Here is a 24,507-nt window from a genome sequence, read left to right as displayed (position 1 = left end):
TTTCTTCCTTTCTTCGTTCCCTTTTTCTCACACCCCCTCCCCCGCGCCACCCCCGTCTTCCCGTTATTCCTTCATTTGCGTGGTGTATCCGTCTCTCTCGTTTATCGTTCTCGTTTCTTCTTCTTCCTGTCCATCCATCTATCTGTCTGCCTGACTTTTTGTTTGCTGCTCCCCCTGGTTCTCTGAGAGAGGGAAAAGAACAGAAGAAGTGGGTCGGAAACAAAGGGGAGAAAAGACAGGTGTTGAGAAGGCGAGCGGATAGAAAGACGCAGCAAATGCCAAAGATGGGAGGATGGAATGGGGAGACGAGACCATCCCGGGGAGAGGAGACGCACGGCGGAAAGTGAGAGTTAGGCAGAGGCTGGGACTTCTCCCGTCCCTTTATTTCGCTACTTTCTCCCTGTGTCCGCACGTATGCCCACTCTGATGATCTGCCATGTAAAAAGGGGCAATAAAGGGACTCGTGCTCCGAACAGCTGGCTATCGGGTTCCGAGAAAACTAATGAGCCCCGGTCGTGTCTACAAATTCCCCCAACTGTCCGAGGTTTGTTTGCAAGCTCCCTCTGGACTCCCCTTTCACGCTTTTAATTTAGCGCATTGGGCTCTGGCAGATACCTAGTCTTTGCCGACTCCGATTATGTCAACTGTGAATCCCGAGGAAGCACTACTGTCAGCGACATTGTGCAGTTAAATGGCCGGGGTCACTCCTGTGGGAGAAGGCGCTTGTGTGAACATCAAACGGGAGATGGGGAAACAGCTGCCACCCTAGTTAATAGAATACTTGAGGCGTGCCCCTTGATCTGAGCCGGCCTCTACCCGTGGCAATTGGGTATTCTGGCAAATAGAAACTCCATCAATCACTAGCTCAGGTTAGCGACTTTCGTTAGGACGGATGATCTTTGGCGAACGAGAGCCAGGGAGGCTTGCTCGGTTAGATCGTGGGTCTCTGTCGATTGTTCCAAAAAACTCTTTTCTCCATGTGTACCTGGAAACAACAGAAAGCGGCGAAATGAAGACGTACACCCCGAGAAAACTGTGAGACCTCGGCCCTGGAATTACGATCCATAAATTTGCCCGAGAATTCCGGAATAAAGGGACTGGACCGTTTTACTCCAAGACCTCTTTCAGTCGACTATAAATTAGTTATCCTGACTGTAAATTAAAATGTTTGATAACTAGCCGTTTTAAGTTAACTAAGACTAGATAAGTTTTAATGGAAGTTTAAGGTATTTGAATTCCATTGGTATTAAGTGTACAGGCACTAAGAAAGGGTGCATAAGTGGGGGGTTTTGTTTGACAATTTACTGTATATCTATGAAGTGCAGCCAATAGGGGGGGGGGGCACCCCAGGCAATTCACATTACCGTCGAATTAAATTTGTGACCTACACAAATATTAGAACATAGAACAGGCAGGTAAGCAGGTAAGTACTGGAAATGTATTTTGTTGGGATTCCAGCTTGTTTTATACCCTGAAAAACAATTCAAAGAAAGTAAATAAATTAGGGAATGGTTTTTACTTTCAGACTGGAGTCAATTTACATTTTTCTAATTATTTCAAAGCATCATTCATGAGTTTATCATTCTGCTTTTACTGGAAGATCCATTCAGACTAGTCCTGAAGAAAGTCTCTCTCCCAAATTGCCTCCTGTTCATTTCTCTTCGTAGACACCACCTGACCTAAATTCCTCCAGTATTTTATGCTGCACAGATCTTTGGAGTTTTACAGTATGAACAAGGTGCTCAATTGTTATATAGTGGAGAGATTTAGAGGGGGTTTGAGGGAGAAATCTGGCAGGCACTGTTGAAGAGACTGCTAGAAATGATGCATTCACATACGGTATAAGGACGTTTTAGATGAGCACTTGAAATGTCATGACATAGAAGGGTATGGAACAAGTGTCCATAATGGGCATCATGGCCTCCAAATGTCTTCTTTCCACGGTGGATGACTCTATGACCACCTGGGACTTAATGGATAATGTTATAGCTTTTCATCCACCACTCTAATCTCACAGTAACACAGAGCAAAGAAAACAGCACCAAAAGAAAATGAGATGATTCAAGTCAAAACCAATGCGCTAGATTCTAAAGAGAAATGGCAAAGGCAGAGATGCAGGGAGGTATGAGAGTTATGACAGCCTAAGTCATTCTTTGTTATATAGAAAATTGAGCAAGCAACGAAAAAAAGAAGATCTTGAAAATCCGGAGCCACTGATGCTATAGCATCCCTACACCTCCCTCATTGTGTGAATGAAACTCTTGAGCCTTTGCCATACACATCACTATAGACAAGGTATCATGCTATTACTCAAACAAGCAACAAACAGCAAATTGTTACTGTATTTCCAATATATTGTCAGTAACATTCTTATCTTCATTTAGAATTCGCTTTGTAACACAGTAAATTTATTACTTAAGTCTGTCAACATGTTACCCTGAGATTCATTTTCTTGTGTACATTCATAATAGAACAAAATACAATAGAATCCAAAAAAAAGTACACATAAACAAAAACTAGCAACCAGTGTGCAAGAGAAGACAATTTGTGCAAATGCATATAATAATATTGTCCCACATAGGAGATTTGTGGGCAAAATTAGGGCACATGGTATTGGGGGCATGGATTGAAAATTGGCTGGCTGACAGGAAACAAAGAGTAGCGATTAACGGGTCCCTTTCAGAATGGCAGGCTGTGACCAGGGGGGTACTGCAAGGTTCGGTGATGGGACTGCAGCTGTTTACAATATACATTAATGATTTAGATGAAGGGATTAAAAGTAACATTAGCAAATTTGCTGATGACACAAAGCTGGGTGGCAGTGTGAAATGTCAGGAGGATGTTATGAGAATGCAGGGTGATTTGGACAGGTTGGGCAAATGTATGGCAGATGCAGTTTAATGTGGATAAATGTGAGGTTATCCACTTTGGTGGTAACAACAGGAAGGCAGATTACTATCTGAATGGAGTCAAGTTAGGAAAAGGGGAAGTACAATGAGATCTAGGTGTTCTTGTACATCAGTTAATCAAGGAAGCATGCAGGTACAGCAGGCAGTGAAGAAAGCTAATGGCATGCTGGCTTTTATAACAAGAGGAATTGAATATACGAGTAAAGAGGTTCTTCTGCAGCTGTACAGGGCCCTGGTGAGACCACACCTGGAGTATTGTGTGCAGTTTTGGTCTCCAAATTTGAGGAAGGACGTTCTTGCTATTGAGGGAATGCAGCATAGGTTCACAAGGTTAATTCCCAGAATGGCGGGACTGTCATATGTTGAAAGATTGGAGCAACTGGGCTTGTATACACTGGAATTTGGAAGGATGAGAGGGGATCTGATTGAAACATATAAGATTATTAAGGGATTGGACACGCTGGAGGCAGGAAGCATGTTCCCGCTGATGGGTGAGTCCAGAACTAGAGGCCACAGTTTAAGAATAAGGGGTAGGCCATTTAGAACAGAGATGTGAAAAAACTTTTTCACCCAGAGAGTGGTGGATATGTGGAATGCTCTGTCCCAGAAGGCAGTGGAGGCCAAGTCTCTGGATGCATTCAAGAGAGAGTTAGATGGAGCTCTTATAGATAGCGGTGTCAAAGGATACGGGGAGAGGGCAGGAACGGGGTACTGATTGTGTATAATCAGCCATGATCACAGTGAATGGCGGTGCTGGCTAGAAGGGCCGAATGGCCTACTCCTGCACCTACTGTCTATTGTCTAATAATACTAAACAAGTAAATAAATAATACTGAGAGCATGAATTATAGAGTCTTTGAAAGTGTCCATAGATTGTGGAATCAGTTCAGAGTTGTGGTGAGTGAAGTTATCCACACTGGTTCAGGAGCTTGATGGTTGTAGGCTGATAATTTTTCCTGAACATGGTGGTGGGTAGGACTTAAGGCTTCTGTGCCACCTCCCCAATGGCAGCAGTGAGAAGAGAGCATGACCCAGTTCATTGATGATGTATGCTGCTTTCTGGTGGCAGCTTTCCCTTGTAGACGTGCTCAGTGGGCTTTGCCTGTAATGGACTGGGCTGTATCCACCCAGGCTTTTCCATTCTTGGGTATTGATGTTTTCATACCATGCAGTCATGCAATTAAAGCATCAAGGTAACTGTACTGGTGCAACACCTCTGCTCTTCTGATTTAAGCCTCCTATTCTTTTCCTATTTGCTTATTCAGATAGCAGATCGGTATCTAGAAATATAAAGGGAAGGGAATAAGAAGGGATAATGACACTGCCTTATTTTAATTGCTGCTCAGCATTGGTTTCCATGTAATATTGAATAATAAACAAGGAATAAAAACACTTAATTATTATAGCAATAAAAATGTGATTTTCCATTGTACTTTTAAAAGTTAGGCTATTCCAAGGATTTTGAATGGCGAAAAAACCAAATTTGTGCAATAGAATGGAAACACAGATTAAATTTCCTTGGAAAGATAGAGGTTTTTGCAAGTAGCGTATTGTGCCGTATTGAGACCAAGTGTATTCATTATAATAGCAATTACAAAGCTACTTATAAATAGATCAAGAAACAGTTCAAAATTTGAAGAATCTCTATGGATATCCTTCTGCAGTAAATTAAATGCTGATGGTACAAGGCTGTTGAATTAAACTGTTATTTTGGATTTGTTCATGGGAATTGTGTTGATTCGTATCTTCACTAACCTTTATCTGTACTGTTCATTAAAAGCATTACAGCTGCCATTTACTTATCCTCTCACTGAGTTTAGTCTGTGAATGGATATGTCTGGGTGCTGAATCAGTCTGCATTTCTGAATAGAGGAGGGTGAATAATTCAACTACAATAGTCTTCTGTGACAAATCTCTGGGAATACTGCTGCGTTTTGCATCCAAATGAATTAGTATCCAAAAGTAATCCTGGGCATTTTTCACATTAATTATCTTTTCACCAAAACACAAACGTTCTTTACTACACCTCAGCACTGACAACTTCAAAGCACGGCCCAGAAGGCAGTAACTAGCAGCTTGTGCTGAAATAAATAACCAAAGTGTGTGCTTAGCCATCTTGGATAAATGGTCAGTATTAAATTCCTCAATATGCCCTGTTAATCAGCGCATTTTGTTTTCAGTTGTGCAAAGCCAAGTAATGTGGTGTTACCATACATTGGAGAAACAAAATCCCTAGACTGAATTGAGCAAAACCTTCACACTTTCTTCATTCATTCCAAATACAATAGTCAACCAAGAAAACTAAAGACACACCAGAGCCTATTAAGGGATTTTCCAGCCACTAATCTCATGCTTTCAAATTGTTCCATCTTTACAGTCAGCATACACCATTTCAATGCACGCCTTTTTCTCCAACCATTAAACAGAACAAAGCCCACTGTCATAATACTTCCACATTGTAAAAAACACATTGCTCCTCTTTGAAGCCTTTTGGAATGCTCAGGATTTAGGATGATGTTTTGTTCCGAGATTGCAGGAAGCGCTGTCAGGTGCAGAATACCCCTGGTGTCTTCTGCAGACTGTCAGTCATCCTTCCACCAATTCAAGCCGGCTTTTGAAAGGTAGACAAGATTTGTCATTGATGTAAATGGCCAATTAAATCAGAGGCTCAAATGCAGCCAAGTATGAAGAGCTTAACCTTGGTTTCTATGCGTAACGTTCTTACCCATAGGGGAGTGAAGATGAATTGTGAAAATCCTCAATGTGGCACCAGCATGGGGTACAGTTTCCAGATTCACCTGCAGGCAATTAAAGCTACTGATGTGGCATGCAAAGCTGTTTAATATAGGCATCTCAGGGATAGTCAGATCTAATTATGCCACAGTGGCTGAAACATTTAATACTTGGTAATGCAGCTGCAAGCTGAGTCTGCATCAGGAGCTGGCTTACAGTTCCTGGGATCTGCCTGTGGGAATGCTGTATACATTATCCACTGAGGAGCTAGGGACAGAAAGAAGGAAAATAAGTCATTTAGAGCATACAATAATAAGTCATGGTCACCAGGCTTTACCTCGTCACCCTTAACCCTGTTCGCTATCCCTAAATTGTTACTGTTAGTTGTCAATGAGTCATCAAAACCCATATCAGAATCAGAATACTTGCTGAGCAAAAAATTCTTTCAACTAAAATGTGGAAAGACTGAAGTCATTGTCTTTGGCCACATCACAAACTTTTTTTCCTACACTAATTCAGTCTTTTCCCTTGCACAAGTCTGATACTGAACCAGATCGTCTGTGACCACAATGTCACATTTGCCCCCAAGTTGAACTCTGGCTCTTCCATCAACACCATTGTCTACTTTCAGCTTTGTAATAATGCCTGATACCAAATTTTGCCTTCGTTGCTGAAATCATCACCTACGTCTTCATTTTGTCCAGCTGTGAGTATTTGAGTGGGCCCCTGCAGTTTCAAACCTTTTGCCTCTCTGCCCTGTTTCCTTACAAGATGGAAGGGCACACTTGACTTATTAGGTCTCTGCCACCTCGCTGAGCATTGCAATAACTCCCACAAACTATTCCATCTCACATACCCGTCAAATTATGTAGGGGAGTGGCAGTGACCTAATTTCCTGCCACATCTACAAAAGGGGTAATTTATTTCAGACAATTAACCTACCAATCAGCATATGGCTCATCTCATTTTTCATAATGGTATAGTAAGAGGGCATCCAGTCCAGTGATTTAGTGCTAGCTCTCACACATTTTCACATTTATTTCTATGAATTTCCTTTGAAACACTAGGGTTTTGCAGAGAGGTCAACTGACCTGCAGTACTGTGCAAAAGTCTAAAGCACATATACATAGCTAGGGTGCCTAAGACTTTTGCACATTACTGTGGCAGCGTGGAGCAGGGAGCGAGTTTGTCAATGTGGCAGGATCAAAGGATGTTTGGAGTGGTGAGGGTGGAGCACTGTGGGAGGGATGTGGGACAGGTGACAGAGAAGGGGTGCCAGGGGTAGGGTTAGCATGGGTGCAGGCACACCCAGCCCTGAGGCACTGGGCAAGGTCATTTGATTCCAAACAATCATTGACTGATCATTATAGAATGCCTTTCTGGTGCTTCCTGCTCCCATTCCACTCCCCCTTTTCCCAACCGCAATTCTACTCTCCTTGCCCCTTTCCCACTCTCAGTCCACAATAGAGATACATAGCAGACTCAGGTTTATCATTACTCATATATGTCATGAAGTTTTTTACAGGCAACAGTACAGTGCAATACATAAAATTACTACAATACTGTGCGAAAGGCTGAGGTACCCTAACACTTTGTGCAGTACTGTATTTTGGGAAATAGGAGGAAACTGGAATACCTGGGGGAAGCCCACAGGTTCATAGGGAGAATTTTCAGACTCCACACAAACAACAGAGGTCAGGATCATGCCATAATTATTGAAGTTTGAGGCTCATCATCCCTTGTATAAATACTAAGTTTGATATAAAAATGAACATATGAATATTCTTAGTTCAGAATCAAAGTCAGGTTTAACCATATAACTTGTCCAGTTCTTTTTGAAGACTGGAGCTAAACAAACACATGAATTTGATTAAGTTTTATACCAATATTCACACTATCAAGATTAAATGACAGTCATATTTTTTAAAAAATTAATAGTTTCTGAAGAGATCTCTGCTGCAGCCTGAGCAACTCACTGTACGGGGGAGGGGGGGGGGGGTGATTGATAAGCTTGTGGCCCAAGGTAGATGGAGTCGGTTTTAGATAGCCTAGCACATTTATTTTTCCTACATTTACACACTTAGTCCAGCAGTCGTGGAGCATACGGATCCCTTCTTTGTACAAGTCGGCGTCTTGGACCTCCAGAAGTGGTCCACAGCATGGGGTGATTGGTAGGTTCATGGCCCAAGGTAGAAGGAGATGAGTTATTAACTTCAAACTTTATGCATTTTCACTCAAAGTGTTGAACTGCATGTGCACATAACAAGAGCTATGTAACTTACATCCTTCTAACTTAGGCCACAAATTTATCAGTGTGCTGTGGACCACTTCAACAAAGAAGGGATCCGTATGCTCCACGACCGCTGGACTAAGTGTGTACATGTAGGAGGGGACTACCTTGAAAAATAAATGTGCTAGGTTTTTGAAAATTAACTCCTTCTACCTTAGGCCACAAACTTATCAATCACCCCTCGTATTTATTGATAAGCTAGTTAACCCAATATAGAGAGGCATGTATCCAAGCTAACAACAGATTTATTGAGGGACTACTGAAATTGTGAGGGTTGGAACATATAAATGTGGTCTCGGTGAGCACTGGCATAATCTGAACCCAGGTGCGGAGGAACAACAGACTCTCGTGTGGAGACAGAATCAGGAGTTTATACAAAAGAATTCCAACAGAACATTGGTGGCTTGAATGAACAACACTGTGAAAAAAAATCATTCTCATAACAATGACCCTGCAATAAGTGCTAATCGGGAGTCCACGTCAAATAATCATAATGTGTGGAAAACCCATGCCAGTCAAAATAAACTTGGCAAGACTAAAGAGCAAACACAAGTTAAGACAACAATTAACAAATACAGGTTCTCCAGAAATGTCAGAATCCAACACTCTACAGTTGGCCACATAGCCCCAGTGCTGATGACATTACCTACCTCCCTAAGGCCAGCACCTAGTGGCCTAGGGAACCCGAGACAGCTGTTAAATTCAAGACCGACCTGCAGGGCTGAGAAACATTCTATTAAACTCGGAAACATAGTATATCATGGGAGACCTAGCAAACCTTGTCAATCTAGAGAGCCTAGGAAGAAACCCTGAATATAAGCTGGAGTGGCTCAGAGCATACACTCAGAACAAAACTTGGAAAACTCAGAATAGAAGACACCCTTGCCTCTAGCCAACCAATGTCCAAGCCCCTGTTAAACCTCCGCTGGGTTCATTGATCATGGGAACATTCTGTCGTGGTGAGCGCTGAGGACTGAACTTGGGTATGGAAGAATGACAGACTCCCATGTAGAGACAGAAACAAGAGTTCATACATAGAAATTCTAACTGTATATCAGTGGCTTGACTGAGCAATACCATAAGACAAATCATTCTCAGCACAAGGACCCAGTAATAAATGCGAATTGGGAGACCATTTTAAATAATCACGATACATGGAAAACTCAAGGCAGTCAAAATAAACTTGACAAGATTAAATGGAAAGCACAAGGACTTAACGACTCTAGTTAAGACAACAATTAACAAAAACCTCTGAGCCCAATGCACTATGGCTGACTGCACAGGCCCAGTCCCCAAGGCTCATGATACATTGATAAAGTTTCTACATTCAACTATAAGTGCAGGTAAATGTAATGTCCTGTGTTTGGATCAAATATATAGTATATATATCTCTCTAAGGCAATATATTAAAAGTGAAAATGAACAATAGAAGTCTGGGTTCCAGGGAGCCTTACACACAGGTCATTAAGGTGTATTCACAGGTACAAATAATAATCAGAATAGGTACTAGAATGATAGTATAGAGAAAAGCTTCGGTTTCACTGATGAAGGATTTAAGGACAAGGAGACACAGACATTGGTCATTCAGGACCGGTTAGAAGATGTCTTTATGCAAAAAAAAACCTAAAACTATGGAATTCACTCCCTCAAAAAGTGGCTCCTACTATCTTTATAAATAATTCAAAATCTGACTCTAGGTAATTACTGCGAGAAAAAGGCTATAAAGGTAAGAGACAAGGCAGACACTGTGGATGGGACCAGTTTGGGATCCTGAAAGGCTACCTCCTGCTCACGAGTCCCTGTGTATAAAGAACAGTTTCAAAATACAGTCTGCTTGTTCAACAGTTTTGGCATTGCATCTGATATCAGCAGAACTTCTAATTCGAGGATCCTTCTGATGAGTCATTACATGATATAAAGGAAGCTCAACTGTTTAATTCTAATAATGATTTAATTTCAAAGAACTGTGACAAAAACTGACATATTTTTGATATGGAAAACTATGATTAAAGGAGGGTTATTCCACTTTCTGCTTTGTAGACTAATAAATATTCCTTTGTAAGGTAGATGTAAATCAATTTATTCACAGATTACACTTTTAAAGATGCATTGTATTTCTACTTTTCAATTTAGCAAGGTATGAAATAACAATATTTCTGGAAAACATTCTGGATTAATTATATATTCAGGATTGCATGAGCCAATTACTTACTCTCACAATAGAAATTGTGATCTATTGCACAGAAAACTATTGGAACCAAATGCTATGTAAAAGATACAAGCTTTAATAATTGGGCTTTAACATCACATTCAGTTTGCTGCTTCCGTACACATTGGTGGAGGCTTGAGCATGTCATTTCACCCTATATTGTCCTAGAGAGAAAACCCTTTTGATCATAAATTCTGGCAAATGCAATCTCTGTCCAAACTGATTAATAAATATCTGGGCATGTAATCAAAGACTTTTTCATAGAGTCAGAGAGTAATACAGAAAGAAAGCAGGCCCTTCAGCTCAACTTGTCCATGCAGACCAAGGTTCCCAAATAAGTTTGTCCTATTTGGCCCATGTCCCTGTAAACCCTTCATATCCACCAACCTTCTCAAATGTCATTATTGTACCTGTCTTAACTATTTCCTCTGGCAGCTCGTTCTATACATAGGCACTCTTCTGCATAAACATGTTTCCCCTCAAATCCCTTTTAAATCTTTCCTCTGTCACCGTAAACCACTGACCTCTAGTTCTCCATTTCCTTTCTCCTGGAAAAAGACTGTATGCATTCACCCTGTCTGTGCCCAGCACTGACGGGCTGCTTTGTTGTTAGAGGTCCACCCTCTCAAAGCATATTGGTGAGAAGATGACTGACCCTTGGTGGATACCACGGTAAAGGTGCGGAAAAGAAAAATAAATATTGTTCCAGATGATATTCAGGCTTTAATTTATTATTAAAGAATAGGAATGGATATGTGCAGTTCTCTCAAACCCATCAGTGACAATTTATTACCAAACAACCCAAAGATATTATAAATTATCTGGTGGGTATCATCTTGATGTTCTTTTTAACAACTAATACTATTTTAATATCAAGATGGGGAAGAATCATTTATGAACTATTTATCTGTCTTCATGTCTTTCACTTACTAGACCTGGATGCAATTTACCACTTAGGTCCTTGTCATGTTTACTTGGTTAGAAAGTAATCTTTGAGCAGTTATTGGTTCTAATTCTCTTGCTTAACTTCCATTTAAGAACCTACAATTAATGCTACTTTGATGACCAAATTTATCAGAGAACACTTGTTGCAAACAATAGCCTGCGCCCTGGAGATTTAAGAATGTAATTTTTTTAATTATTTCAGAAGTTAGCTCTGTTACAACAAGGAGTGTGGATCTTTAGCATCCAACACCTCTTTTTACTTGCAAATTTACTCAGCTGAGGTAATGAGAGTTCACTGAAAGATACGTCGCAAAAATTATGCCCACCATCCAGATGATAGCTGCAATGACTGTTGTCAAATATCTTAAAGATATTAGTTAGATAAGTATTGGCGACTTTTGCCAAGGTGTTTATCTCCAATAGGTAATCAGTTTTTGATAACCATCTGCCACGAACAATAGACATAATTTCACAGAATTAATAACCTCTGTAGCTGAATTTTGCAATTACTCCGTCACATTAATTGAAAAGCACTGTTGTATATTAAACATGAATATTAATAGCCGATCTATAAATACAGTATCCTTACAGAAGGTTAAATGGCAGTGAGTAGAGATTTAGTAACCATATAAATGGAAGCAGAGTACTTCAACATCTCAGATTTCATTACATAAACCATTAAAGTATGCCCTAATGTAGATAACTGGTAAAGAAGAACTCTAGCTCAAGCTAGTAATTTTCTGTGAAATCAGAAGCATGACCATTCATTTGTTTGTGATGGAGATGTAGATTTTTTTCTGTTATTCAAATACACATTATCAATAGCATATTGACCAAAGTTTCCATTCTCAGCACCCTATTTGACCTTGGATTGAACTAAACAAAAGCTGCAGTCATCAAAGACACCTACTTTTGTGATAGATATTCATTGATCAGGGCCAAACGGCCTTGTTTTTTGCCATGCTTAGCTTTCTAAACAAGCAACTGACACTTGTAAAGATCAAAGTGTTGTTTTTGAACATGTTAAACTTCCAACTAAGATTTTTGTTTAGCTGCTTGTTGTAAACAGGAGACAGTCTTCAGTTCTTAATGTAACTGGCAAATTTTGCAAACAAGTGCTGTCTGTAACAGCACCTGGGCTTATTGCTGAAAAGGTACAGTATAAGACAATTGGTTATTTAATTTGGTTTGTTTCAAAGTAGTCAACACTGGCTAAGTTGTTTAGTACAAGAAAGCTTGTAGATCAGATAGCACAAAAAAACAGTTGATCTATTAATCAGCTGGAAGGTTTATGTACTCAAAGGGTCAGCTTCACAGCATTAATTGTAGGTACCAGGAATCTCTGTCTCCAGAAGCTTTAAAACCATTTCTGTTAAAAGTAGCCTGAAAAAATATTGCACGTGTGTGAAGTCACCTAAGTGGCAGAGAAATAGAATAAATCAAGAGAGCAGTTCAGGTTTATTAGGAATGGTCCTGGAATATCAAGAAGAATGACAGAAACACACGGTGAGCTAGAGTCCATTCCTCTGCCTTTGATTTCTGTGATGGACGACTGGTTTGTCTGCAGCTCATGGATATGTCTTTTTAGCTAATAGGAATTATCCTGTGTTTTAGAAATGGCTTGTGGTTTGGAAGTCTCTTATAAGTTAGAAATCATCTGTGAGTTTTTAATGTGTTTTAAGAATATTGTTTGAATTTAAACATTTATCACTGAAAATAAATGGACTGTGTTTTAAAGTACTTTGTTCACAGGAAGTATCTTCTCCTTGGTAGAGGGAAGGTTTAACCTCCCTTTAGTAAGGATAGCTATAGCTATCTATATCAGAGAGGGTTTAAGAACTTTGTTTGAGATTAGAACTTTGTGGCCAGTGAACCCAATACCATAACACAGGCTAGTGATGCACTCCAATTCATTTTCATCCTTCCATCTTTACTGCATTTCAGTTCACCAGCTGATGAAACTCTCCACAGTGGCATACTGTCCAGACTATGGCAATGACCTCCTGAAAATCTTCCTATTTTCATTAAACAAAACTCTGCCTAAGCTCAGAACCTGTATCTGTTCTAAGTACCGTTTGCCTCACAAACCCTCTAATCAAACATTGTGTAATCGCTCCATGGCCTTACTTCCTTTATTTCTCTCACCTGGTCTAATCCAAAATCACACCAGTTCTGTCTTCTGGCAGAGATTTTTATTTCTCCATCACTGGTGTTTATGCATTCATCTACTTTGATACCAGGCCCTTGAATACATCTTTGGACTTCTCTATACCTCTGACTGGAAGTCACTGCTTAAAACCTACCAAGCTTTTGGTCATCCATGGTAATATGGCAATTGTCAAAAGTGATACAATGTTATATTCCTCAAGGGCATCCTACTAAGTAAAAAAAATTAATATGCAATTTTTTTCTTGTTTTTAATTTTTCAGACTCTATACCTCTAGATTCGAAATGCTAACACAAGCAACTTTTGAGTTCATAATAAAACCTATTAGAGCTTGAAACTTGAAAGTATTCCAAATGAACTAATTACAAAACTTGTCCAAGCGTTAATGTGTTCATGTAGTGCTAGATCCAGAATAATGTCCCTTTTGTTTGTGGTTCAGCTCATTAGAATAACAACCTTGTGAACAGGCAGGATAAAAAATTAACAGCACTGACCCATAGTTTAGTTTGGTAAAAATGTTTAGGTTCCTGTTTCACAAAATAAAATGTTTTAGTTGGTATGCATTACTTGTTCAGAAATATAAACAGAGCAAGTGCAATACTGCAGGTACTGGAAATCAGGAAGGAAGAATATATTTTAATTTTTTATATTTTTCAGTAGTAAATGCACTTTTCATTATTGATGAGAAGTGGGTAAAAGAAGAAAACACAAATCTGCCAGAGAAACAGATCTGGTTTGAGTACTGTGTGGAACGCTATGGGGATCGATGTTGGATCTTGACTATTTCCAGTGCAAAAGCAAACAAACGGCTGGAGGAAACCAATGGGTCAAGCAGCATCTGTAATGCTGGTGTGGGAAGCAATTGTCTATGTGTTGGGTCGAGACTGTGCATCAGCAATGAGAGCTGTGAAGGACGATAACCAGTATTAATAGGAAATGGTGGTGGGAGGAGGAGGGAGTGAGAAAGGGGCCAGCAAATATTAGGTCGACCAAGGAGAAGCAAGGGATCATAGGCAGATAGAGACAGATGAAGGAAGGACATGGTTGGAGTTGGGAAATGGAGCCAGATGGAAGGTGGTAAGGGAATAAGCGTCTAAAGCTCACGCTTCCCTTTCTTCAGTCTGGTTCCATCTGCCTTTTCTCCCCCTTGTCTACTTCCACATCTATGCCGCACCTGAAGCATCTACAGATGTGAATGTACATTTGTTTCAGATTTTCTATTTTTTCCCCTCTATATTAACTGTTGATTTTATGTCATCATTACCATGGCAACATTCCCCTCCGCACTTTCATAGATGTTTCTTTTGCTCTCTCACTCTTCCCCATCTACAGCTTAAAACATGTTACCGTACAATGTCTTACCTTTTCTGTTCTGATGAGGATTCTTGACCCAAAATGTTGATTCTATTTCTCTCCCCAGTGATGCTGCTTGATCTGTTTCCCATATGTTTCTGCTTTGATTTTGGATTGCTAGCATTTGGAGTTTTTTGTTCCTGTTCATTGTGGTTCCATGCAGCAAGGCATATCACAAACGTATGCCTAGCCATACTATACAAAGCACCCACCAATGGTGGTTAAATTGATGTTGGACTCCGACTCCTGAATTGAAGGTAAATGGATAAAATGTGTGGAGTTTAATTAATATTTGATTGGGCAACCTAACTCTACATTGACAGCTTTTACACATCCAAGGCCATCTGTGATTTAGAACTTGTCCAGTCCAAAATGTCACACAAGCCATTACGATATGCAGCTCTATTTGAAGGTGTCACCACTCATTGAATTTGAAGTAAGCTGCCACAAAAGAACTGTTCTTTATCAAGGATTTACACTTTTCTGATGGGAATTGTAATGTTTGATGGAGATAGATTGCTGTTCAGTAGTTCTGGTGTTGTGAGATAGGCTGGGTACCAATCAGATTGTACAATTCATGCAGGTTGCAAGTCTGGAAATGAAAAAGCATGGATTTAAAAAGAGAATTTATTTTTAGTAAGTATTTATTCATCCTGAAAAAAAAAATCAAACTGGAAATTGGATTACAGACATGAGGTCAAATTAGAAAGTGAAATATCAGATATTAAAAAAAGAAAATGCAGATGCCATGAAGTCCTGATGAAGGGTCTTGGCTCGAAGAGTTGACGGTTCCTTCCTCTCTATAGATGTTGCCTGACGCAGTGAGTTACTTCAGCATTTTATGTGCATTCCTCAGGATTTCCAGCATCTGCAGAATCTCTTGTGTAAATAAAAATTTAGCTTGTTATTCTTTGAACGTTCATGAAATATCCTAACATAATTCTGAGGGAATTAGATAGTAATTTTACTCGAGGTTTTTAGAGAGGTTTCAATATTGATTTTAAATTAATAAATCATTAAAATCTCATCTGCAGTTTATTAGTTCTATACTCCCCTACCCTGGACCCAAAGACTATGACCATCCATCATGATTTGATAGACCCCAGCTTCCTTTGTTCCCAGGAAATGTCTCTTTAAACTCAAACCCTCCATTCCCAGTAACATTCTTGTAAATCTTTACCGCCCTGTCTCACCACCTTGATTGCATTCTTGCTACAGTATGGTGACCAGAACTACACAGCAGGCATATCTCACCAATGTCTTATACAGCTGTAATATGACATCCCAACTCCTGTACTCGGTGCTCCATTTGATGAAGGCAAACATACCAAACACCTTCTTCACCACCCTGTGTCGCCACTTTCAGGGAACCATGTCTACGACACTCCTGAGGGTTTAAGAGATGAGAGTCTAGACTTCATATTGCAGGATTAAGGAATGGGTGACAAATTGGTAGGTGAGGATTGAAATTGAAAGTTGAGGATTGAGACTGAATATTGAGGAGAGATCAATGCAGTGTATGTGGTAGGGAATGGTGGGGCCATGGCTCCCAAAGGGATTTAACTGACATGTTTTCATTGTGAAACTACACAGTGGCTCCAACTTGTATCTTCCACGTAGTTCAGCAAGTGTTGCTTTTAAGTTGAGGCCTAAATTCTCCTACAGTGCTTCAAAAGAGCAATTGCATATGGATTCGTCCTGTGAGTCCCATTATGAAAATCATCTCAGGAGTGCAGAGTGCCTGATAAAGTTTCCGGAATGACCTAGAAATTATTTTTATTGCATTTTAGTGCAGTTAAAATTAAGTTTCATTTGCCCAACTGTGAATCATACAGTATTATGCAATTGAATTTTAAAAAGTACTTTGCTTCCTTTATCTTTGGGATTCAAAGAAGTCCTTGGTGTGAAACTTTTAATTAGAGTAGAAAATCATTTTTGGTGCTGACACTTAGTAACTGATCATCAACCTGTTGCATAAATCCAGTACAGTACTCAGTTCAATTCACTGTAATGGTGTTAAGTATCAGGTGCTGCATTTAAAAGACGGGTGAGCTCGTGTACATTGGTACTCTTTAGTCCAGTACCCTTGGAGTCTGACAGGTGCCAGATGACAGAAAATGCCAGACCACAGAATTCGCCCCATGATCATCTTACTCTGAGTAGGTGAATTATTTATTATAACATTGCTCTTTTAGACATCCTGGGTTATATGAGATCCAAGAACTGACTGTAACCTAAAGTTTCCATAACTTGGAATTGCTGTTGGCTGAGATTGCAAAGGTTGTATTGAGTGGCTAATGAGGTAGAGGTTAGTACAGATCTTTGTTATTTTTAGACATTAATTAGACCTTAGAATTAGTGAACTAGTACAGATGTATACTACAGATTTAAAACATGCTGGACCATGGGTGTTGCCCAACTATAGATTACCAGACCAGAGAGTTTCAGTCTGTATTTTGAATTTGCAAACTGCTCCATATGAATTCTGTACCATTATCCCTCTCTTCATTTTTTTTTGCCAATATAGAGCCCCATCAGAAGGTTTACTTCCTGGAACCCTTTCAGTCTTCCTTTGATATATCACCTGCTCTTACTTCAGCTAAAGAATGACTCATGCTGATAAACATTGAATACTGTGGGCCATGAGATTTAGAATAACTAATCATAATTTTGCTGCCTTAAAGAATAAATCCTAAATTCAATTTTAAGGCTCTGTAAGCATTAGTTAAAGTATGTGCCTCCTCCTAGTCTCCAGGAATCCTCCAACGCAGAGGGACAAGATCAGAGTTAAATTGGGGCGGCATGGTAGTGTAGTGGTTGAGGCCCTCCATTGGTCAGGATCAACCACAGCTGTCTACCTGATATGCAGGCCAGGACAGTACGATATGGAGAGAACGCTGTTGCTCACACAGCAGGGCCCTCACCCCATGCAGCTGATGAATCAAAAGGAAACGCAGAGACCAATAGTTTTACACCAACGACATCACAGGAGTTGCCAGCCAGTCAGCGTTGAACTCAGCGTAGAACTGCTGTATGGACTCCTGCTCTGGATTTTTCCTTCAGCTTCATCCCAAAGCCTTCCCCATGAGAGGATGTAGCTGCAAAGTAGTGGAGGTTTGAGATCAGAATTTTCCTTCTCCTAGATGAGCAGCAACCAAAGGTGATGAGCCACATCTGCCAGAAGTGACTGGTGTTAAGGGCCTAATAATCCGCCTTTGCTTCTTCTCCTGTCAGTAGAAATGGTTCTGCTGGGCTTAGCAGCTAAACCACATGTAAGGGCTCTGATTGTCAGATGCTAATTGACACACACACCATTGAGCAATTGATAGGTGGTGGGAGCTTATCCCCACTACCTCCCCCAGCTATGACAACCTTAAGACACTGTAATGGTCAGTATTATGCTATTACAGAGCCAGTGACCTGGATTCAATTCCACCACTGTCTGTAAGGTGTTTGTACATTCTCCCCATGACCATGTGGGTCTCCTCTGGGTGCTGTGGTTTCCTCCCTCATTCCAAAGACATGGGTTGGTAGGTTAATTGGTCACATGGGTGTAATCGGGCAGAGGGGCTCATTGACCGTAAGGGCCTGTTACCATGCTGAATCTCCAGATAAATAACAATACAAGTAATGTGGGTTCCAGGGCTTTGCATGAGATTCATGTGTCCACCTTCAAAAAGAGAACATGCCCAGACATTCATCTCATTACTGGTGAAATACTAACAGGATGTAGGCTTTGCCTTGACCTGCAGATGCATTAACATTAACATTGTAATATATTAACAGGTCACCTATTTTAGTAGGCATTTATCAGTTGCTGCTTTTTAATATACTGCAGAAACAACTGAGTTGTAGGTGAATAAATGCCACCCATTTGCTTCACTGTCAATGGGGCTGTGCAAAGCTGAGCAATTGTGTATTTTGTTTAGTTTGTGTGACTTTATCATTCTTGCCTATGCGTGTGCTCACTGAAGAATTCATGCTCAGCAGTGGTTAGGTAACTTAGGCTGAGTCTTGCATAAGCTGCAGAATAGCTACAGGGTGAGGGAAATCAGTCAAGCTCTTAAAAGGGTTGACGGAAAAATGAGGAAACCTAATAACGAGGAGGAACCCATCACTACCATTTGTCTTCCCTATATTTCCATGGATTTTGGAAGGATCACCAGGATCCTGAAGAAATACCAGATAACACCATCAGCAAACCCGTAAGGAATCTCAAATCCCAGGTTATGTTGGTCAAAGGTGACCTGGAACTCAGGATGGTTGGCCCTTACAGGGTTCCCTTTGAATGCGGAACAGTGCATGGTGGAAGGAGCATTGGTGGTGTATCCTTTTGGGTTTACCGGAGAAATTGGCAGTATCAGAAGACTGCATATGCAATGACCACTGGATTGACTTCAACAGCACAGAACTACTATACAGTGCCAATGGCTTTTGGGACTGCCTGGTAAAGAAAGCCATTGAAATAAGACCGGACAATTAGAATTTCAAGGAAGATGAAGGTCTCGCTCTAAGTAAGAACTAGAAAGTGATTTTAAACAAGGTGAGAGAGCAGGAACTTGATTGGTTAAGGCCTAATCAATCAGGAGGAATGGACGACAGGAACTTAATATATATACCATCGGACTAGACATGCACATGCATCACCCCCTTGAAGATGACAGAACTTGTCATCAAAACATGGGTTAAAATTGTTGCCTGGACCTGGCTGGAAGTCCAGGAAGTGTTTAAAGATCTTGCTACTGTTTCCATAAATTTCTTTTTTTTTGCTGCTTCTCTCTTCATTGTTAACCACAGCTCTCTCTGTTCCCCACAAAGCCTCCCTCTTCCCTTCTTTCTCTTCTTCATTGCAATCCAAAGCCTTTCATCTCTCCTTCATTTTCCCTTTTTGTCATGTGTTTTTCAATCTGGAACTTTGTGCTCAAGCACACCAACAGCTGGCTGAGTTTAAGTTTTCCTGGAGTTATATCTCACAAAATACTAGCTGCTTCCTTCTCTAATTCTAAGTGTGAACATTTCTGTCAAAGGATACATTTAGCTTCCTCCACAATTTTCATACTAGTAATTCGGAGTTGTGATTTACAGGAGACATACTGTATTTAGATGCGTATGTGTATCTCTCTTGCTAACCAGTCCTCTTTTATGAAATTTTTATAATTTGTATTTTTAATCACGCTTCCTCTCATTGAATTGCAGCTTCATGCTCATTAAATCTGTTCATGTCCCTCTGTAAATTCCTGCTCCCAGCTATACAAAATGTCACTCTTATTTATTCACAGAGCTAAGGTCAAAAATACGTTAATATAAAGGTTCAATTGTATTTCCACAAAGAGGTTGGACTAATATTTTTAAGATCATTGCTAAGATGTGGGAGGCACTGACAAGTCATCAGTTATTGCCCCACGCACTACCTTGAGACCACTTAAAGTATTAGAATGGAGCCAGGTAAGCTGTCTGCATTGGGACCAGCAGGTATATCCCCAAGGGACATGGATAATCTGTTTGGATTTTTATACAAGTGCAGATAATTCTGTATACATAGCATGGCAACTGGTACATTAATTCATTAGTTACTCACTGAATTTTATCCACTTGTTACCCGCCAGTGGTGCTCACTGAATTGATATCAGCAACACAACAATTTGTGTTTATAGTTTCTTTTTTTTTTGCAACTGCTGTTGCAAAGAAATTCCCCCCCCCTCCCCCCGATGCTTCACAAGAAGAGTTTCAACAGCACTTAACACTGAGCCACAGTAAGGATTCGTCAATATCCTCGTTCAAAACCCTGCATCAGAAACACAGCTTAACACACTGAGTTCCTCCAGCAGTTTGCTTGTTGCTCTAGACTCTAGTGGCTGCAGTCTCCAGTGTCTTGGTGTGACCTAAAATTTAATGAATGAGCAAGGTTTTAAAGAGTGATTTAAGGGAAAGGGGTTTAGGAAAGGAATTACAGAGCAGAGGTCCATAAGCATAGCCACTAATGACAACACAATTCAAATTATGAATGTGGAGGGCCGAGGCCACATTTAATGTATCACAACTATCTCAGAGGAGAGCGAGTTGTAGACTGGGGGAGGTTGCAGAATGAAGGAGGGATGAAGCCACAGATGGATTTGAAAACAAGTAGAGGACTTTGACTGGCTAGCTTCGAGGGATTAGCTAGCCAATCAAAATCATCCACTGCTGAACTGTTCAGTGTTTTAAAGCAGCCAACCAGATCATGATGTCTAATCAGTATCTATTCTGGGACACCACCTTCAACTGTGCACTGATGATGGCTTCTCGATTGAAGCTGGAACATCTGCAAATATTTTGTCAAGCTTGGCAATCAACCAAACTTACAAATAGCCAACCTGAGCTAACAACATTCCGCAATATTTCAGAGGAATTAGAATGTTTAAAATTGATCATCCAGGATCCCTTGTTGGTCAGGTTTAATCCACATTCAGAACTGGAGCAGGTTAGGACAGGTGCCATTTCTCCTAATGAAGGTGAAAAGTAGAAGGCCAGCCAGGAATAGATCAATGAATTGTCTACACTGGCTGGCCACCAAATAACCTACATTAGTTGATTACCAATTGTTGTACACTGATTGTTCAATTCACTGAATGGTACTCAGTGACAAATGACTGAAATTTGTACAGTGGAAATGTGTACCTCTTACAATGATGAGGCGTCATGCTGATTTCAGAAAATGATTCAATTTTTGCTACAATCTCAAGACATTGCATAAATAATGCCATATTGTGCTGTATATAGACCATAGAGTAACATGGGAAATATGTTCTTCAGACCTCAATGTCTGTGCCAAACAAGATGTCAAATTATACTGAATATCTCCTGCTCATGCATAATTCCTTTCCTTCCATTTTCTGCATATTCACATGTCTGTGTAAAAGATTCTTAAACCTCACTATTGTACCTGAATCCCTCTTTTCAGGCAGCTAACTGTTTTTTAAAACAACTTGCCCCATATAACTCCCTTCAATACTATCCCCTCACCTTAATTGCATGAACGCTAAACTCACTCCATCCCTCAGCTTAAATGCATGTTCTCCAGACATGCTATAGTAGCAATGAATGGTAGCAATTTGCACCTGTTAGACTGTGAGTTAAAACCCTACACTCCACAGTTAAGATATATAAAACATCCGTTTTAATAGAGATATTAAAGAATCTGATTGTAAAGAATAAACTTGAATATACACTCAGTGGCCATCTTATCAGGTACACCTGTACAATAATGCAAATATCTGATCAGCCAATTATGTAATGCAGGAACATCTTGCACAGAAGTTTGCAGTTATGGTCTAGACTCTAGAGGTTCAGTTGTTGTTCAGACCAAGCATCAGGATGGGGAAGAAATGTCATCTAAATGACTTTGACTGTGGAATAATTGTTGGTGCCAGATAGGGTGGTTTGAGCATCTCAGAAATCTTTGATTTTCTGGGATTTTCACACAAAACAGTCTCTAAAGTTTACAGAAAATGGTGCAAAAGACAAAAAGCATCCAGTGAGTGACAGTTCTGTGGGTGAAAGGGCCTTGTTAATGAGAGAGGTCGGTGAAGAATGGCCAGACTGGTTCAAACTGACAGGAAGGTGACTGGAACTCAAATAAACACACATTACAACAGTGGCGTGCAGAAGAACATCTCTGAACTCACAAAACATCGAACCTTGAAGTGGATGAGCTGCTGCAGCTGAAGGCCATCAATATGCAATTAGTGGGCACTTTATTGGGTAAAGGAGATACCTAATAAAATGGCCACTGAGTGTAAAGTACAGTATAATATGCAATTTATCTTCAATGCAATATGAAAACTTTATACAGACATCTTCTAGTAGTAGCAATGGATTGAAAAGATTCAAGTCTTTCTGTTCCAGTGACTCATTCCTATTACTCTGTTTTGAATCTATTTGGAGATGCATTCACAGGTCTTTTATTTTCTCCCAAATCTGAGGAAGTTAAGTCTCATTTGTACTGACTCTCCATGGACAAGTTCAAGCAGGAGCTAGCCTCCTCTTTGGTACAGTAAACATATTTCAACATCACAAATTTCAGACTTGGAGCCTTGCTGCCAGTGTATGGAAGTTGGCTCCAAACACTACAATTAGTGATGTTGAAATGATGTGGCAGCTGTCTCTGCCTTGCACCAGTGCCTCTGGATCCCTGCTCATTGGTTCTAGTGGATTATTTTATTCTTCACACATCAAAATTCAGGAGAGCATTGGAGCAAAAAGCAGACATAGTGGACTTTGAGTTGGAACAAAGGAGAAGCCAAACTTCTCATATTAAACTTCAGTGGCTGCTGTTGATGTTTGTTATATTGAATATATTGTAATCTTCACAGTCCCAGATGGTAATTTATACTTTGATAAATTTAAACACAGCAAAGCTGATGACAATTGCAGATGACAGAACAGATGGCAATGACGGAAGTGGAATTGTATATGGTCAGGACAATTTTTGGATGGGTTCAAATTTATGGATTGGAAGCCAAGCCAAAAAATAATATAAACCACTGTAGATGATGTCAACTAAAGTATGGGAGTGGCTGGAAATGTGGAGATGGTCATGCAAACACCAGTGTGTAGATCTAGCTGTTTCAGATGGATGATCTTTCATCTGTTCTGTTACTCTCTCCACAGATGCTGCATGACCTGCTATGAATTTCCAGCAGATTCTGTTTTTATTTCATAAGGAAACAAAAATGAGAATGAGGAATTCACCCAAGGCAGGACTTGGGAAGTTTGCTTTCTTTTAAAGAGCTGTGGGTTCCTACAGAAAAGAAACATGCTTCAGCCCATCAAGTCTATAGTGACCTTCAAATGCCCCTTTACAATAATCCTTGCCCACCCTGTTCTAATCTCTCCACATTCCCATCAACTTCCCTCAAATTCTGACAATCACTTACACACTTGGGGGAATTTATGAGTTCATAGGTTGTAGAATCAGTTCAGTGTTGCAGTGAGTGAAGCCATCCATTCTGAACTTCACCAGCTGCACCACATTGCTATCTTTGAGGTAAAATGACCTCTAGCAGAATGAATACAAGTTGGCATCTTGGCTAGGGTTCAAAAGAGCCCACTGAGCTGATCAAGGAATGCATTGAAACTTTTAACAATCAAACAGTACTTGGGATGTTGAGCCAAAAGTTGGGGCTAGAGATATTACCAGACTTAACTTGAGGCATTTCTGCATAATCACAATGGTAAATCCATGACAGGGGAGATTATTCCATCTTTTGACTCATCCTTCCATACATACTCAAGTCCTCATCTCAGAAGACTTGTGCCCACACAGACATAATTTTAATGTGTTTGAAGAAGTGTGGAATCTCGTTTGGATTCTGTTGTGAGGTTTGTCATATTCTGGAATGGATTGGATGTGATAAGCAGAGTTAAATTTCTGAAGAACAGTCTCGGCCCAAAATGTCATCTGTTATATTCCCGCCCATAAATGCTGTCTGATCTGCTGAGTTCCTCCAGAAGTTTGTGTGTGTTGCTCTGGAGTAAAATTGGTTTTTGGATGGCTGCATCAAAGGCATTTTGCCTATTATCATTTTGTTCAAGGCTCATAGAAGCCCACTCTTCCACAATTATGTACAGCCAAGATTACATGGCTAATTTGCTGTCCTACCAATTTTACCCCATTTTTAATATAGGTAATTACTATTTTGATGAGGTAATGCGCTGCAAAATCCCATCAAACTTGGCTGTATATGGTAGCAACGTATGAATTAGGAGCAGGATAAGGCCTCCCAACCCCCTCCCCCCCCACCACCACCACCACTGAGCCTCCTTCATCGTTCAGTTGAATCAAGAATGACTGGATGATTTCATTCTAACCTCAATTCTGCATTCCTGTTTATCTGCTGTTGTCTTTCAGTGTCTTATTTAT

General features: G+C 40.2%; 1 protein-coding gene across 1 annotated transcript in view; it reads left to right on the top strand.

The window, feature by feature from the left end:
• LOC132391733 (insulin-like growth factor-binding protein-like 1) overlaps nucleotides 1-24,507 on the top strand; it is a 40,806-nt gene that overhangs the window by 856 nt on the left and 15,443 nt on the right.

Source organism: Hypanus sabinus, chromosome 3 (genome assembly GCF_030144855.1).
Source record: "Hypanus sabinus isolate sHypSab1 chromosome 3, sHypSab1.hap1, whole genome shotgun sequence".
NCBI lineage: Eukaryota > Metazoa > Chordata > Chondrichthyes > Myliobatiformes > Dasyatidae > Hypanus > Hypanus sabinus.
Note: the sequence above shows the minus strand (reverse complement) of the source record. Positions and strands in the feature narration are given on the sequence as shown.